Below are 13,069 nucleotides of genomic sequence, written 5' to 3' on the forward strand. Positions count from 1 at the left end.
TAACACACACTGCAAAAAATTAAATTTAACGTATATATATTTAATATATTTATATGAATGTGTGTCTGTGTGTGAGAGGCAAGTTAGAGATAATAGTTTATTCTCATGTATCAGAAGCAACTTTGATTTAAATCATCACTATTAATTTATTTGTCTTGTAAGATGATATACATAAACCATAAAGGCAATTATATATATAATTATATAGTAATAATAAATATATGCATATATATATATTTATACACACACATATATACACACATACACACAAATGCACATACATATTGATACATTTATATGCATACATATATACACATATATAAACATATATATATATATATATATACACATACGTATATACACACATATACATGCATATATACACATACATGCATATATACACATACATATATATTTATATATATTATCATTTTCCAACGATCAATAGATTTACGATCAGCTCCTGTGGATTGGAGGATAGCTAATGCTATCCCACTTTTCAAGAAAGGAGCGTGAGAGAAAACGGAAAATTACAGACCAGTTAGCCCGACTTTGGTGGTGTGAAAGATGCTGGAGTCAATTATTAAAGATGCAATAATGGGGCATTTGGATAGCAGTAAAAGGATCTGTCCAAGTCAACATGGATTTATGAAAGGAAAATCATGTTTGACTAATCTTCTGGATTTTTTTGCCACAAGGCTTGGTGTTGGGGCTGCAACTGTTTACCATATATATTAATGATTTTGAAAAGGGAATTAGGAGCAAAACTAATGCATACATACCTACATATGTACCCATGCGCTGCTGTGACCCGAGCCCCGGAGATTCGGAGGCTCCAACCGCAGGCCTGGCAGACAGTAATATCGGAGCCTGCGGGTCCCTGCTGGGAGACCGCTTTTCGGGGCTTCCGCAACGGCAAATTATTCCGCCCGAGTAGCGGGGGTCGAGGATGACCTGGAGCGGGGCCTTACATCATCGCCCGGCGTGGCTTAAATGGCTGCGGCACTTTTCTAGCGCACGCCGGGGGCTCCAACAACCTCTATGAGGTTCAAGTGACAAATAAATTGTATTGTGTATTGTGTATATTTAAATTAATCTGGCAAGTTGGTCAAATAACATGGGCACCTTCTTGCTTTTTTTGCGACATGGATTTTTTAAATGTGAATGTCTCATATCAACACATTTGTGGGTCAACAGTATTTTGTATCAACCCCCACAATTTCAAATAATTCTCAATTGAACTTCTTAAACAGGAAAACAATTTTTATTTACATCATTTTGTGTGGCTGTCAAGGTAGCTGTGTAGACTGTAATTATGAGACTGCCGGGCAGTATCACTGTGAATGGTGGTGGCTGTGTGTTTTAATGCAAGTGTGAAAAGGAGAGTAAATTTAAAGAGACAATGTGAGAACCATCAGGGTTTCATCCAGGAACCAATTTAAAGGCAAGTTTCCATCAATTACAGTATTTTAATTGAAAATCTTACTCTTAATATTCTTCCTAATTAGGCTTTTTGTGTTCCCTCTTGAACCTTGTGTCTCCCAGAGCCTCTGGGGAGGTTCTGGAGATACAATAACCCAATTTTGAGGCAAATAACCATCTTTAAAACTGCCTTTAATTCTACATTCTCCGAGGATGCTGGATGCCGCGACAATCTCTTGCAACATGTACAGAAAGGCAGTCAGCTGCAAAAAGATCAAAGAGAGGAAAGAGTATGGAAGGGAAAGGCTTTTCAGAATCATAATCAGATTTTATTTTCCAAGTATGTTTTGCAATATACGAGGAATTTCATTGGCCAGGTCAGTCATACAATTAAAAGCAACAGCACTCAAAAACACATTTTAATACGGACATTCACCAAAGTGACTCCTACACATTCCTCACTGTGATGGAAGGCGAAATAAAGTTCAAGTCCCTTCCTTTTGTTCTTCCTCGGTCGGGGGCCTCAAGCCCCCCGTTCAAACTCCGTTCAATGGTGAACTCCTCTTGGTCTCCAGGCCTATAGTGCTGCACAAATCACTGCACCACATGCATCTATTTATTCATTTTTCACATGGTTCATATGCAGCTGGATATTAACTTGCTGACATGGAAAGAGATGCAGTGAGCATTCAATAGTTCAGACTTCTGTGCGAATTAAGGGACTGCTTGATGGGCTGAGGGTAATCGAGATTGGCTGATTGTCATTCTTTTGCAAGAACTGATGGAAGTTCTTATGGAAAAGCTGATGAATTGACTACGGGATGAGCTGGTGGGCTCGAGGATTGCTGGATGAGTGTTTTAGAAATATAGAAAATAGGTGCAGGAGGAGGCCATTTGGCACTTCGACCCAACACCGCCATTCATTGTGATCATGGCTGATCAGCCCCAATCGATAACCCATGCCTGCCTTCTCCCCATACCCCTTGATTCCACTAGCCCCTAGAGATCTATCTAACTCTCTCTTAAATCCACCCAGTGATTTGGCCTCCACTGCCCTCTGTGGCAGGGAATTCCACAAATTCACAACTCTCTGGGTGAAAAAGTTTTTTCTCACCTCAGTCTTAAATGGCCTCCCCTTTGTTCTAAGACTGTGGCCCCTGGTTCTGGACTCGCCCAACATTGGGAACATTTTTCCTGTATCTAGCTTGTTCAGTCCTTTTATTCATTTAGATGTTTCTATAAGATCCCCTTGCATCTAACAAGAGGGTTTTATTGTCATGTAGAACAATTTTCCTGCATCTAGCTTGTCCCAGATAGAACAATTAAATTCTTACTTTCAGCAGCACAACAGAATCTGTAAACATAGTACACTGTAAACAATATGATAAGATCCCCCCTCATCCTTCTAAACTCCAGTGAATACAAGCCTAGTCTTTTAAATCTTTCCTCATGACAGTTCTGTTAGGTTATTTGATGGTTAGGACAGGTTTAGAGGGGTATGGGCCAAATGCAGGCATGTATCGCCATTTGCATTAGTTTTGTGCAGTTAACAAATCACAATTTCACACAATGTACATAAGACGGCAGTTATTTGACAAATACTCTGCAGTTCGGTGCAGGAGATCTTGTCGATGAGTATTCTGGACCCACTGTTGACATCTGAAATTACAGGAGATATCATTTAGGATTAACTAATAAGAAGAAAGATGATCATAACTACATGCCTGAACAATGGATGATATATCACTTAAATGCAATTGTTTTCAGTTGTGTGGAGATCTGTATGTTGAAGATGTATTTTGCCTCTAATATGTCAATTTACCTTAAATGTAGAAGAGCTTATTAAAATCTTCTTACAAAGACCATTAAGTATTTTCTTTCTATCCTCTTTTGGACCCAAGGCATAGCAGAGCTGCCAACTCTCACGAAGAGGTAAGGGAGGGAGAGAGGGAAGGGAGGGAGATCGAGAGAAGAGAGGGAGAGAGAGAGATCGAGAGAAAAGAGGGGAGAGAGAGATCGAAAGAGAGGGGAGACAGAAGAGAGGGAGAAGGGGGAGAGGGAGATGGGGAGAGGGAGATGGGGAGAGGGAGAAGGGGAAAAGGGGGGAGAGGGAGAAGGGGGGAGAGGGAGAAGGGGGGAGAGGGAGAAGGGGGGAGAGGGAGAAGGGGGACAGGGAGGTGGGGGAGAGGGAGTGGAACGATAGCACATTATAACGCGCAGCCGTCCCATTCCGACCAAAGATTATAGAGCAGAGCTGCTCTCGTATCTTTGATTGCGGCCGCCGCCGCCTAACCCCCCGACCCACCATTGCACCCAAAAGATGATAGAGCAGAGTTGTATAATATTTGAATGGGCGGGCTTGTGATCACGGCGGGCTTGTGATCTTTGCTTGTGATGTCTCGACAATTCGAGGGATATAATAGGTAACAGCCGCCGCATTCTCGGACACGAATCTGAGCTCGAAAAATCCCGTGGCCACTGGGCCTAATGTGTCCGCGGGCCATATTTTGGAAATAAATCCCTTACAAGAACAAAACCTAAAATGTACAGAAGTGTTAAAACTGTCTTTATTATTATGGTAAGTAAAGATCTATTAAACATAAGTCTAATAACTTTATAATGTACCGACAAACCCATTTCCCAATGGCTGTTGATGGGAGAACAGAAAATAACATTTTCACGACAGAATATCGACTGAAAATAATAAAAATATTTTCTCACCTTTCTTTTTTATTGGGGAACCTAAAGAATGACAGGTCGGGTCATTTAGATTTACGATTAGAATACTTGATAGCAGAGCAGTGAGATGGAATTTAGATCAGGACGCCATGACAGTGTGGGGGAAGCCCAATAAATGCTTAACAAAATGGCGTCGACGGTCACACACGTCATACTACGCGTTTTTCGAGGAGTGGTCTATCTTGTCCCTCTAAGATCTTTGGCCACAGCTGGAGTATTGTGTTCAGTTTTGGCCACACCGCTATAGGAAAGATTGTAAACTGGAAAAAATGCAGAGAGGATTTATGAGGATGTGGCCAGGAGTTAAGAGCCAAAACTATAGTATGTATTTGATCATGAAGGGAATAGGTAGTGTGGATATACAAAGTATTTTTATCCTGCATTGGAGAATCAAGAATCTGAGGGCATATGTTTAAGATGAGAGTGGAATGATTTAATGGGAACTTGAAGGACAACCTTTTCACAGAGGGTGGTGGGTATATGGAATGAGAAGCCAGAGGAGGAAGTTGAGATGTAAAACATAACAACATTTAAAAGACACTTGGACAGGTACATGGATTGGAAAGGCTTTGAGAAATATGGGTCAAATGTGGGCAAGTGGGACATGTAGATGGGGCACCTTGGACAGCATGGGCAAACTGGGCTGAAGAGTCAATTTCCATTCTGTATGACTCTATGGGAGAGTGAACAAACTTGGATTGTTTTTCCTGGAGCTTTTAGAGGCTGAAGAGAGACATGATAGAAGCATATAAAATTATGAGAGCCGTAGATAGGGTAGACAGTCGGAAACTTTTTCCCAAGGTGGAAATGTCAAAGAAATCGCTTCAATGTGATAGGGCCAACATTTAACAGAGATGTGTGTGGCAGTTTTTTACAGAGAGAGTGGTGGGTGCCTGGTATGCGATTCCAGAGTTGGTGGAGGAGGCTGGTACAGTAGTGGCATTTAAGAGGCTTTTAGATAGGCACATAGATATACTGGGAATGGAGGACGTGCAGGCAGAGAAGATTAGTCTAAATTGGCCTTACGTTTGTGCGTGGACACTGTGAGCCAAACAGTCTGCTTCTGTTCTGTATTGTTCCACATTTCATGTCCAATGCTCCTAAATGTTCTTTGAGAGGAAATGCAAGAGCATTTTTGTTCAGTACTTCGAGCAGATACATAAGCTAGGATGAATTCAGTTGCTTGACGCCTTAACCAATTGATCCACCACCAGAGTCCTCTCCTAATGTGTTAAATATGCTTCAATTTTCTCTTATCCTTTTTGTCATGAAGGTAAATGTGCAGCTTTAGTATTCTTGCTGCAAAGACATTTTGAAGGAGAAGGAATGTCAGGAATTCACATTCATACCTGGTAATATTCTATCTATTAAAACTAATGGATGGAAACCTCAGTGAGCCTTGTGCCTGAATTACCAATATTCCCTGGCAGCAGGTGAAGCTCTGAACTCGAGGTGCTGAAAAATAAAATTGCACAATTATCACTTCTTTTACCCCTATTTTCCTGCCTGATTCATGAGGTTTGATTCTAACTTATGTTCGCAGACTCACTGTGATAAACATTGAGAGTTCAGAATACCAGGGCACACAATCATTTTCCGAGGAATGGGATGGATTTTGAGATTGTGCGAGAGATTAAAATAAGCAATTGTGAACCAGAACTTTTTTCTATTTCTTTTCTAATTGGAAATGATAATCATGAGTGACATTTGAAAATGTTATTAATTTCCTATCTCTCATTTGGCACCATTGCTCAAATCCTACCCTCACAGCTCAGCCTGATAAGATTTCCACTGTTAATGACTGATATAAGTAGAACTCATTATCATATTTTCATATTGAAGGAAATGATTACAAGCTTTAAGTGGCTGACAGATTTTACTTATGGCTTATAATTCCATTTTCAATTCTTGTGTGAGATTTCAGCCCTGCACTTAATCATCTGCTAAACTGCATTGTACATCATGCAACAAACTCGGTGATGGTTGCATGATGCAAAAAAACAATGATGCAAAAAACAATGATGCTTAACTTTGCTACAGATATACATTAATTTCTAAATTGATAAAGATTGGGGCTCAAGTTTTAGCTGATTAAGAAGAACACAGTCATCACTAAAGTGTTTTGGAAACCATTAATATATCGTCGTCATCATCGTAGCTATCCCTCGAGGTCGAGGATGATGGTCCACGTTCTGTTGTTTTTATGTTTTGTTGTTTTTATGGACTCTTAGGTGGCTCCAGAGTCCAATTCAGGCTTTGAAAGTTCTTCGACATTCAGGACAGATAATTCCAATGGCAGACCGGGCTTTGGTTGTTGCTGTCTCTCTTTCCGTTTTCTTCTCTTTTCTTCTAATTCTGCTCATCTCTTGGCTTCAAAGGTCGCTCTTCCTTCTTGGATGATGGTTCGCCAGAGTTTCCTGTCCTTGGCATTGGTTTCCCAATTGTTGATGTCGATTGCACATTTCTTCATGCTGGCTTTTAAGGAATCTTTGAATCTCTTCTTTTGTCCACCTCTTTTCCGTTTGCCTTCTTTAAGCTGGGAGGAGAAGGTTTGCTTTGGTAAACGCACGTCTTCCATCTGAACAACATAACCGACCCATCTTAGTTGGTTCTTGATGACGAAGGCATCGATGCTAGATATTTTTGCTTCATTCAGCACGCTGACGTTATGAGCAACAGAAAAGTAGCACTTTTCTTATGTCATAGTGAATTCTATATAATTATGCTCAGACTTGAATAATGCTAACGTATTTGACATGAGTTTGAAGAAGCATCCTGATCCAAAACGTCCCCCTATCTATGTTCTTCAGAGGTGCTGCTGAGTTACTCCAGCACTTTGTGTTCTTTTGTAAGCCAGCATCTGCAGTTCTTTGCTTCAACTTTTGACATGAGTATTTGCTCATCAAAGGTGCTGATTTTCTTCAGTGGTTTCTTGACTGGATATTAGGGATTTGTGGAAGAATTTGCAAGTTGAATCCAATTCATCCATCTCATTTGTCTGTTGGGTGTGAGCAACTCTCTGTCACTCACCTGTTCCCTAGATCAATGTTGTCGATAATTCTCAGGGTACTTCCAGATTTTTAGTGGCCTTCTGTCTATTGTCTTCTTGTAGTTTTCTGTTCAATGTTTTGGATATTAGATTTTATATTGCCTGTGAATTTCTGCTCACTCATAATCCAGGGTCAGCCCATTGGTATCATTAGTATTGGGTTCCAGGGCATTGTCCTGAACATTTCAAACAGCTTGCAAGCTGAGAGAAGCTGAAAACCATATTTTACGAACTTTTGCAATGTCTCTATCTAAAGATTTACAAATCAACATATTGGCAACAAATAACATTTTAATGTCACAGTGGTGGCACAGTGGCACAGTTGGTAGAGCTGCTGCGTCAGTGCCAGAGACCCAGGTTCGATTCTGACTGTGTGGCATTTGCACGTTCACCCTGTGACCAAGAGGGTTTTCTCCGGGCGCTCTGGTTTTTCCCCACATTCCAAAAACATGTGGGTTTGTAGGTTAGTTGGCATCTGTAAAGTGCCCCTGGTGTCTAGGGGGTGCATGTGAAAGTGGAGCAACACAGAACAAGTGAACGGGTGACTTGGTTGGTCCATGGGCCTGTTTCCATGTTGTATCTTTCAATCAATGCAATCAATCAAAACATGATCAAGATCAGAATAAACAGATATTGATTCTAATATTAATCACTTTAGAAAGCAGATGAGGTTTGTTTGCCCTTTCTTAGTGCTGCAACATCAAGCATTTTTATACGGGAAAATTCATGGACATAGCTGGTAAACAAGATGAATGTAGTACCATCAAAAGAGTTGTGATGGATGCGACTCGTAATTTTTAAAATAAGGAGCATTCAGGACAAAGTTTGGCAACTAGCAAGAAGCTGTGGATGGAGCAAGGTTATGCACAATATCTTAAAGAGTAAGCATCATTTAAAGTTAAAGTATGGTTTACAAGAGATCTGCTGACAGAGTTGATCATTTGCACAGAGTCATGAGATATACATGGATAATATAGTTATCCTTAAGTATTAAATGTACTGGTTCTACTCCACAGATGGGTACAGCCTGTGATTGGAGACAGGTGTAGAGAACAACTATCCACAATGCAAAAACATCAAGCTACTTCATAAGACATAATGCACAAATGGACATCTGGAAATATTCAAATGAAGGTAAACGAGGTGAGTTTTAAGGAGGTTCTTAAAAAGTGATGCATTGTTTAAAGAATGAATTAGAGAAAGAATTAATGAATTAGACACTTGAAACAGATGTCACCATTAAAAATCCCACTGGATAATTCGTGTTCACCATCACCAGCATAGAAAATGCTTCTGCAAGCCCTTTGATTATCACAGCAATTAGTCTTCCAATTTACATGCAGTTACTGAGTGCCCTTACGAATTCCCTCATGAGCTGAATGATATTATTATGTTGCCTGAAATTGTGTTGTGGCAATATGTGATACATATTGCAAAAGAGATAAAGACCATGGGGAGCATTGATAAATGTGCACATTGGCCATGTGCAGGGGGATCTTAGCATCATGTGCTGGGATCAGGAGATGGAGAGGCTGCAGGGCAGGTTTATAACTGAAAGACATCTGATGTCTGAACATGCAAGTGATTTTTAAGAAAGAACTGCAGATGCTGGAAAAATCGAAGGTAGACAAAAAGAAGGGTCTCGACTTGAAATGTTGCCTGTTCCTTCTCTCCCATAGATGCTGCCTCACCTGCTGAGTTCCTCCAGCAAGGGATTTTTGTGCCCCCGGTTTGTCTTTGTTTAGAGATTAGTTTATTTTTCATAAGTTCTCTGTCCAGCCTGTGACATATTCAAATATGCATAACAACGTGGAAGTAATGATCAATGATTTGGATGTGAATGTACATGGTATGATTAGCAAGTTTGCGGATGACACAAAAGTTAGTGCTATTTTAGAAAGTGAAGATGGTTGTCAAAAGGATCATGATTGGTTGGGCATGATTGGTTGCTATGCTCGGAGGTTTTCGTTATTTGGCAGGTGGGCTGAGGAATGGTAGATGGAATTTAATACAGAGAAATGTGAGGCGTTGCTCTGCTCCTATCACTTATGATCTCATGATGACCTACACAGTGAATGATAGGGCTCTGAGGAGTGTTGTAGAGCAGAGGGATCCAGGAGTGAAAGTACATAGTTCCTTGAAAATGGTATCACAGGTAGATAGGGTGGTCAAAAGCACTTTCAGCACTTTGGCCTTCATCAGTCGGGGTATTGAGTTGAAGTTATATAAGATGTTGGTGAGGCTGCATTTAGAGTATTTGTTCAGTTTTGGGCACCATGCCCATTGTCAAGCTGGAAAGATGAAGAGAAGATTTACAAGGATGTTGTTAGAACTCAAGGACCTTAGCTATCAGAATCTGTTTAGCAGGCTAGGACTATTTCTTGGAGCATAGGAGGATGAGGAGTGGTCTTATAGTGATGTACAATATCATGAGAGGAATAGGTTTGATTTGATTTGATTTAATTTATTGTCATCGCCTTCAATGAAGAGTCAACAAAATCCTTTTTCCCTGACAGTCATACAAAAAAATAAAATAAAGAAATACAAAACACAGAACACAGTTGTCCACAACACAAACATCCCCACAGCAGCACCAAGGATCCACACTAAGAGAAGGAACCAAAGTCCAGCCAACCTCCACGCCGATGTTCCCCAATGTTCACCCGAGCACCCCGTAGTCGCCGTTATGGTTGGCCCGATGTTCAGGCCCTCTCGCCGGGAACCTCTCGTCGGCCACCTTCTACCGGAGTCCGCGGCTCCTGATGTCCACAGGCCACGCTGGGCAGAGATTCGCGCTGGCGACCCCCGGCAAAGGGTCCGCGTTGTTAAAGCCAGCGCCGCCCGCGTTGGGAGCTCCGCACCCACAGCTCCGCGATGTTAGAGCAGCGGCCTCTCGTTGGCCAGCACTCCGGAGCTTCAAGCGGTGATCCCAGGAAGGCCTCGCCCACTCCGAGATGTTTCTAGCGCCTCGCCACCGCTGCTGAAGCTCTGGTCCGGTCCTGGCAGGAAAGGCCATGCCAATGCAGCTGGTAGGCCGCGAGGGGGGGAGGGGGGGGGGGCGAGTACACGACTCGGATATATAACCGCATCCTCGCCAGGAAGCGATTGAAGGACGGTTTCCCCCTTAGCCTGCCCGCTTCACCCCACATAAAATACAAAAAAAACAACAAAAAAAACACACTCTAAACATAACAAAATAAAAAAGTCAGCCAGACTGTGGGCGGAGACAGCTAGCAACAATGCCACTGGCAAACGCACGGTCTCTTGCCCAGAGCAGAGGAATCAAAAACTAGAGAACATAGGTTTATGGTGATGGTGGAAAGATTTAATTGGAACCTGAGGGGTAACTTCTTTACACAAAGGGTGGTGGCTGTATGGAACGAGCTGCCGGCGGAAGATGTTGAGGCAGAGACTATCACAACTTTTAAGAAATATTTAAACAGGTACATGGATAGGATAGGTTTGGAGAGATATGTGTCAAATGCAGGCAGGTGGAACTGGTATAGTTGGGAACTGTTGGCCTGTGTGGGCAAGTTGGCTGGATGAGCCTGATTCCACGCTGTATGCCTAAGAGGACTTTCCTCTCTTTGATGGTGGCTTGATGGAGCCCTATTTCACCATTTTAGCATTTCTGAGCGGCATCTGAGTTACAAGTGAAGTAATAACTATGATACATAATTTACAAATGGTGGTGAAGGAAAGGAATGAAGTGAAGGGATGATTATTTATTCAGATAAAAAGTGTAGAAGACAGAACTTATTCTGAAGAGCTCTGGTACATAGATATTGTCAATCTATTCTCAATCATCAGCAAAGTGGAATTTGCCATTTACTGGGCAGTGGAGATGCACTTAGTCACCAATACCTTGGTCAGTAATGTTCGGTTCGGGTTCTGCCAGGACTCAGTCTTGTCCAAAGGAATGGTAATCAGACAGAAAACATCACAGTGGCTGGAGACATATCTGACATATAGGAAGATGACGGTGGTTATCAGAGGTCAACCAACCTCACTGCAGAGGTCCTCAACAGCGGAGTCCTTGGTTCAACCATCTTCAGCTGCATCAAGAACTTCCTTCCATCATAAGGTAAGAAGCAGGGATACATGTTAGGATTTCACAAGCATTATATATGACCCCTCAAGAAAAGTAGCAGTCCATGCCTCCATGCAGCAGGACCTAGACAACAGTGAGTATTTAAAACTGCAAGTTATACCTGGTCTACAAAAGTGCCAAGCAATGACTGGCTTCAATGAGTGAGAGTCTAAATATCCCTTCTTACTATTCAATGGCAAAACCATCACTGGCAACCCCACCGTCAATATGCTGGAGTCACAATTGACTAACGACGAAACTGGACTGGCCATGTAAACGCCACGGCTGAGTGTCCTGTGGTGAATGATTCACCTGATGACACCATTTGCAGAGTCACAGCTATCCTTTTATTATAAACTGTGTATAAAATTATGGACCGCTTGTATAAAATTATTGACTGGCAACCCCACCCACAATGGTTTCTGGAGTCACAATTGACTGGCACGCGGAAACTGCGCAGCCATGGCCATGTAGTTGCCAATGATGTGGCGCAGACTGTTCAGGGTAGCACGACCATTCTTATTGATGGTGATCTTTTCATAGGATGTCGCTGGTTTCCTTGCACTGCTCGCTTTTTCAGGACTAATTCCTCCTTTTCCATCAGCGGCTGGCTCTACACATACAGCTGACGATGAATGAGAGCGGTAACGGCTAGGACACTCTGGCCTTCAGTTTTGAAGGATAAGAGCTGGATCTGTTTGTTGCGTTTGATGAGATTGCTGGAGCAGTTTTGGACGACCATCCATAGCAGGCGGGAAACATGTTCCAGATGTCGGAGGAGCCACGGACAGAGAGTTGGCAGTGCACAGTACAAGGTTAATTCCCAGGATGGCGGGACTTTCATATACTGAGAGAATGGAGCGGCTGGGCTTGTACACTCTGGAGTTCAGAAGGATAAGAGGGAGTCTTATTGAAACATGAAAGATTGTTAAGGGTTTGGACACGCTAGAGGCAGGAAACATGTTCCCGATGTTGGAGGAGTCCAGAACCAGGGGCCACAGTTTAAGAATAAGGGGTAAGCCATTTAGAACGGAGACGAGGAAACACTTTTTCTCACAGAGAGTTGTGAATCTGTGGAATTCTCTGCCTCAGAGGGCGGTGGAGGCTGGTCCTCTGGATACTTGCAAGAGAGATAGGGCTCTTAAAGATAGCGGTGTCAGGGGATACGGCGAGAAGGCAGGAACGGGGTACTGATTGGGGATGATCAGCCATGATCACATTGAATGGCGGTGTTGACTCGAAGGGCCGAATGGCCGACTCTTGCACCTATTGTCTATTGTCTACATCTTGATTTTGGTTCTGAGTCCTCATTGCACCTGATAATACATATAAGCACAAAGGGCTTCCAGAAATTGTAAGAAGTCAAAAGACATTTGTCCTGTTTTTACTTCACTTGCATCAAATTGTACTGATTAATTGAAGCCAGCAAACAGCACAGTTTTTGGTGCCTATTTAACGTTTGCTTTGAAAGAAGCCGGACATTAAGTGGGTTGTTTTAAAGTAATCAATCAATTTTGTTCGATACATTTTTGATTTGTTTAGAGATACAGTGCAGATACGGGACTGTGCCAACCAGCTATCCACGCACACTAACACTATCCTACACACACTAGGGACAATTTACAATTCTACCGAGCCTACAAATCTGTATGTCTTTGAAGTGTGCGCGGAAACCAGAGCTCCAGGAGAAAACTCACGCAGGTCACAGTGAGAAGGTACAAATTCTATACAGACAGCACCAATAGTCAGGATCGAACCTGGGTCTCTGG

The 13,069-nt window shown here is 42.2% G+C and overlaps 1 long non-coding RNA gene across 1 annotated transcript; it reads right to left on the minus strand.

Moving 5' to 3' along the window:
* Window positions 1-1,518: 1,518 nt before the first annotated feature.
* Window positions 1,519-4,360, minus strand: LOC129699285 (uncharacterized). The gene is made up of 2 exons (XR_008723817.1): window positions 4,144-4,360; window positions 1,519-3,081 (listed from the first exon to the last, which is right to left on the minus strand). It is a non-coding gene; the product is annotated as an uncharacterized LOC129699285 (long non-coding RNA).
* Between the last annotated feature and the right edge of the window lie 8,709 nt (window positions 4,361-13,069).

Source organism: Leucoraja erinacea, chromosome 1 (assembly GCF_028641065.1).
Source record: "Leucoraja erinacea ecotype New England chromosome 1, Leri_hhj_1, whole genome shotgun sequence".
In the NCBI taxonomy this organism is placed as follows: domain Eukaryota; kingdom Metazoa; phylum Chordata; class Chondrichthyes; order Rajiformes; family Rajidae; genus Leucoraja; species Leucoraja erinaceus.